Consider the following 5,811-nt stretch of genomic DNA (forward strand, 5'->3'; position numbering starts at 1 on the left):
CCCGGGGAGGGCGCTCACCCTGCCTGCACATGGGGAGAGAAGCCCCACGTCAGTAGTTTGTGACTTACTGCTTCTGTTAGGCTCTTGTCCTGCAAGATGTATTTTTGCTGCTCCTTCCTCATCTTCTCCAGGCCTTCCTGTGGGTAAATCACACCCAATCGTCTCCTGCGGGAGGATTTTGTCTTAGAAACCGGTGAGGCACTTGTCCCTGTTGGCAACAGTGCAAGTGACTGCTCTGTCGCAGTGGCTGCAGCCCTGAAGGACACCAAAGTCTAGGAGTGTTTGGAGGTGTGCAAAAGAGCAACTCCCTGAGGCTGCGCCTAGGAGAGTTGCCCAGCTGGAGCCTAGGCAGTGAGCAGCAGGCTGCCTAGGGGAGGCAGAGTGCAATGTGGGAAGAAATGTAGCTGTGTGTCTGAGCTGCCTCTGCTGGTTTCATCCTTGAGGAAGGATAGAGAGAGCTTGTGTCTTTTGTGGGAGACAGGAGTTGGATGCCAAGAGTTTATTTATGGCTCTAAGGACGCCCCTGGGGTTCCTCCGTTTTGGCAGTGCCACTTGTTGTGCAAAGGGGAAAGCTCACTGAGTAAATAGGAAGGCTGTCGCCTGAACAGGGGCTTGAAGCCTGGACCCTCAGATTAAAAGTCTGATGCTCTCCCAACTGAGCTATCCAGGCTTGCTGAGAAGAAAAAGATGCCCAGCTCCGGAGCCCAGCCCTAATTGGCAGAGCAGGGGCTTTCTGAGCAGGTCTACAGAGAGAGAGAGAAGAAAACCCTAGAGCAGCAATGAATACCTTGCAGGGCTGACTGGGTTAACATTTCCCGTTCACATTTTTGTTCCGAAGAAGGTACTTGCTGCCAGGCTGCACGTCAGACCTGCAGTCTCAGGAGGAGTTCACTCCCACTCAGCAGCGCAGGACGCAGCTGGGAATGGCTGTGGCTCTGCCAAGGTGAAACCCTGGGCTGGTCAGCTGTTAACAACCCCCTAGCCCCAATGCCAGCCCTTGGAGGGCTCTCTTGCCCCTTTCCTCTGCTCCCATGCAAGGTCCTGGCAGAGCGGGTGCCTCCTGAGCCTCTCCTGGTGTGTGGAGCGATGGTGCTGCGGCCCCCCCAGCACCGGGTGTCCATACTGCAGCGCCTTTTCCGTGGGGCAGGCAGCACGAGCAGTCCCTCCTCCACACACAGCTGGCCCAGGAGAGGCATATCCCAGGCCTCTGCACAGGCCTGAGCATCCCCACCCAGGGCGGCACCACGGCAGAGGCGCTGGCACCTCTGTGTGAGCCCTCTGCTGCTGCTCGGACCCTGCAGGGAGCAGGAAAAAAGCGCACGCTTCATGGCCAGTGCTGGGGAGCTTTGTGTCTCTGCCCTGGGGCAGGGACCCTGGGCCCAGAGCCTGCTGCTGTGGAGAGGGGAGGGTGGGTAGATGGGCTGGTGCAGGCAGGGCCAGGGTGGGCTTTGGCAGGACACGGCTCCCTCAGGAACAGCACCTCTCCGTTTTGGAGAGGATGCCTCTGAATGTTTGAATTCACATCTCTAGGGAGCTGGCAGGATGCTACCCAGAAGGCAAAATAAAGCATCGCATTGCATGGGGGTGTGGGTGTAGCAGCAGCATGCAGTCTTTCTGGGCGTTGGTCTGAGAGGCTTGCTCTGCTACCAAACTCCTGGTGCCTTTTAGCACAGCTGGCTCAATCCCCTTTAAGTTTGCCTGGATACTTGCTGACAATTTGGTGGTGCTCTGAGTAGGGTTGCTTGTGGAAGTGTGTTGAAGTCCTGCTGTGGAAGGATCGGTATTTATTGTAATGCTGCCTTTTAGGAGTCTGTTCCTGGTAGGAGGAAGGGAAAAAGTGCCCCAGCAAAGGAAAAGGCTGCAATCAGAGTCTCACGGTCCCAGTGAGTGAGTCAGCAGCCGGAGGAACTTATCCCAGCCAGAGCTGCTGTCTCCTAAGGTCACAAAGGCAATCGCAGACTTCTCTGGAAAACCCGCCTGTGCTTGTTGTTGTGCTCTGGGCATCACAAGGACCTCCAGGGTGAAAGCAGCAGAAGCAGCTCAGACACAGAGCTGCCTTTCTCCCTAGATTGCACACTGTCTCCCCTAGGCAGCCTGCTGCTCACTGCCTAGACTCCAGCTGGGCAACTCTCCTAGGCGGAGCCTGAGAGAGTTACTCCTTTGCACAGCTCCGAGCACAAGGGTCTTCTCGTCTTTGGCGTCCTTCAGGGCTGCAGCCATTGCGACAGAGCAGTCAGTTGCACTAGTGCAAAGAGGGAGAAGTGCCTCACCAGTTTCTAAGGTGCAATTTTCCCTCAGGAGAGGGTTGGCTCCTGGACCGCCAGGAGCAGATTTCCTCCAGGAGAGGAAAGATCTCCCCTCAGTAGAGAAGGATCAGCTTGGAGAACATGGAGAAAACCAGCTGGGCACACAGCAGTCTATGGGTCCTGATGGGATGCTGGCAGGGTTTTTCTCTTTTACTGTACTGGCTCCACTAATCTTTAATATCTTCATTAACGACCTGGATGATGGGACCGAGGGCACCTTCAGCAAGCCTGCAGACAATACAAAACGGTTGCTCTCAGACGCACTCCCCAGTTTTGACCTGGCTGTCAGCTGAGGCAGACCAGAGAGGGCTGAAAAGGGCCACTCTGAACACGGTCCCACAAAGGAACACAGAAGCAGCAAAATCCCGTCACAGAAAGGAAAATGAAAAGAAAGGCAGTCTCGGCAGGTGCTCAGAGGAGACTGGGGACCTTCTGTACTTGTGCCTGCGGCTCCTGCAGGCTCTTTGCACGCTCTAAGAGGTGCCCAAATGCGGTGACCTTGACAGGCAGGAGGTTACGCGGTGTCTCCGGGGCTGCGGTGGGGTGTGCGGGGCTGTCCTGGGGTCTCGGCCCTGCACAGCCACCTCACCCTCCCATTGCCCCGGGGCTCTTCCCTGGTGCTGCCATCATACCGGGCCATCTCGGCGCCACCCTGTCCTGGCTCTGCCGCTCCTCACAGCCACTGCCACCCTGGCCCCACTGTTGTCCGAAAAGCCGATTCGTTGCCTGGTGTGCAATAAGCCAATAATTACACACTCAGGAGAGACATTTGCTTATTTATTTCAGAGTTGCGCAAGCCTGGGTGCTCGGTGGTTTCCCACAAATCGAGCACACCCCCCAACTTTTCAAGTAGCATTTATACACACAAACTGCCAGATTTGCGACTTTCCCTTTTACACTGATTGGTTAGTGATTTCTTCATTCCCTGGGTCCCACCCCTGTCTCTCAAGGTCCTGATGAGGGGAGATCAATTAACACTGCCCCAGCAGGGACAGTAGGTGTTATCTCCCAAAGTCCTGACAAGGGGGAGATAGTCCAGACCCCTTAATTAACTTTGTTTCAGCAGTGAGAGGAGGTTTTGCTTCCCAAGGTCCTGGCGCCCAAGCAGGCCTTATTTCAAAGCCTTGACATCCTCCCTTTCGGAGTGTGAAGCGCAGGAATGCAGACTGCTTGTAACTCCCTTATCTTTCCAGCCTGCACCAGCTCTGGGGCCCTTTCTTACCGAACTAGGAGCGCGGCCTAAGGCTTCAGCAAATTTAGCTACTCATGCTAAGCAAGTTTTATACTTAAAGTTAGACGTTATCCTAATCTACCTAGTTCAAACATTCTTTCTGAGCTTCCCAGGGCTGTCTTGTAACACCACTGCCAGGCCCCACAGCTACCCACAGGCCCCACGGCCCCTCGCACCCTCCCATCCCCCCACTGCCCAGGGGCACGGGCTGCCCTCGGCACAGCCCCGCCTGCTCCCCCAAGAGACGGGAAGCCCCGCCGCCCGCGCCAACCTGCGGGCTCTCCCGCCTCTGAGCAGCCCCTGTCCGCCGCGGGACACACGCGCTGGGCCGCCGCAGCGGCGCTGAGCGGCACCCGTACCCGGAACTACACCTCCCGGCGTGCCGCGGGGCACAACATGGCCGCCCGGCAGCCGGACCGAGCGGACTACATGTCCCGGCATGCCGCGGGGCAGGGCGCGCTGCGACGTTCCCCGGCCGCGCTGCCGCCTCGTCCTTGTCGGCGGCCCCGGGGTGCGGCCCCGGCCCTGCGCAGGGCTGCCCCGCTGCAGGCCCTCTTTGGGACCGGCCCTGGTGCTCCCTGCTCCGGCAGGTCTCAGACCCTCCCCAGGGCTCCCCGTCTGGCAAGAGACCCAATGACGAGCTCTGGGGCGCAAGCAGAGGACGAAGCCCAGCCCGTCAGGGGAAGCCAGGCGAGCAGAGGGCCATGTGGCACACTGCAGCACACAGGAAGGGCATTAGGACAACCCCAGCCCCGGAATACAGACTCCTGCGTGGCACGCAGCAGGACAAGTGGAGGGCGCTGGGGGGCACTAGGAGCACCAGGAGCAAAATCAGGGGCTGTCCGTGTCCGTAGTCCTTAAAGAGAGTGATCTTAGGGCATGAAGGCTGTGCTGCAGTTGTAAGTAGCTGCAGAGGCCAGATCCTGAGTTTCTGTTCAAACTCTTGTAGCTTATAGGCATAATCACTCTTGAAAATGCCGTGCAGTCACATGCTGAGCTACAGTATTTGGGGTAAGGAAGTGATGCTGCACCTTCTTTCTCGTGCGGAACATTTCCAATATCGAAGTGAATCCGCGTGGCCTCCCAGGTAGCCGGATGCTAGCCGGAAGGCAAAATACAAGCAGCCCATTGCATGGGGGTGGGAGTGTAGCAGCAGCATGCAGTCTTCATGGGCGTTGGTCTGAGAGGCTTGCTCTGCTACCAAGCTCCTGGTGCCTTTTAGTACAGCTGGCTCAATGCCCTTTAAGTTTGCCTGGATACTTGCTGACACTATATGGTGGCACTCTGAGTAGGGTTTTTTGTGGAAGCGTGTTGAAGTCCTGCTGTGGAAGAATTGGGATAGACACACTAGAGCATGAAGACCCTGAGGAAGATCAGAGCAATTTCCAAGTCGATATTGGCACTGAGCACTTTGGAAGGATTAGTGCAATTCAGTCTGCATCTAACACGCATACCATAAGTATATGCTCAGGTGTATGATTTTGCTGCCTCTTTTCTTGTGGGAGAAAGTTGGAACTCAGCTGGAAAAAGAAGAAGTCTGGTTTGTAACCCCAGGGAGTCAGAGTGGCTACCTGGACATGGCCTTTTGTCAGAACAGGAGCTTCCAAAGCAGAAATGTCTGGTAATTTATAGCGCTCAGCAGCATGTGCGTAGACTATTCTGTGGTCATAGCTTGCAGCTCTTGATGTCACTGACTGTGGCAGGAAGACAGTTGTTGGAATGCTGCCTTTTAGGCGTCTGTTTCTAGTAGGAGGTAGTTCACGAGCTGGCACCGAAAGCATATCTATCAGCAACAGTGCCCTTTCCCTTTTGTTGCTGTAACTATTAACCAAAAAGTACCTTTGTGGGGAGGCTGTTTGAAAGAGCAGCCATGTGGCCATGGTGGCAGGAAGGGAGGCAGGAGTTGTAGGCTAAACCACCTGACAGAGTTGGGAGAGGTAGGGCAAAAAAAGCAGGCCCTGCTCGCCTCCTCGCAACATACAGTAGCACGTCTCTGAGGCCTCCTTCCCTTTTCCCTTTTTAAGCCGCATACCAAATATTACTGAAGCATGCACAGCTCCCTGGCTGTCTATGACACCGTCATCAGCTGACGACAAAAATGCAACACACTCTGCGCACTGCAGCATGTGCACATGGGTGTCGACTGGTCTTCCGTGTCCTGGAAAGAGAGCCCATGCACAGAGAGACACTTTGTGCCTTCTCACCTCAGGCAAAGCACCTTCCCATGGGACAGCACCTGAGTACACGAGGGGACTCCTCCTTTCCTCGGAAAGC

Source organism: Dromaius novaehollandiae, chromosome 6 (assembly GCF_036370855.1).
Source record: "Dromaius novaehollandiae isolate bDroNov1 chromosome 6, bDroNov1.hap1, whole genome shotgun sequence".
NCBI classification, from domain to species: Eukaryota; Metazoa; Chordata; class Aves; order Casuariiformes; family Dromaiidae; genus Dromaius; species Dromaius novaehollandiae.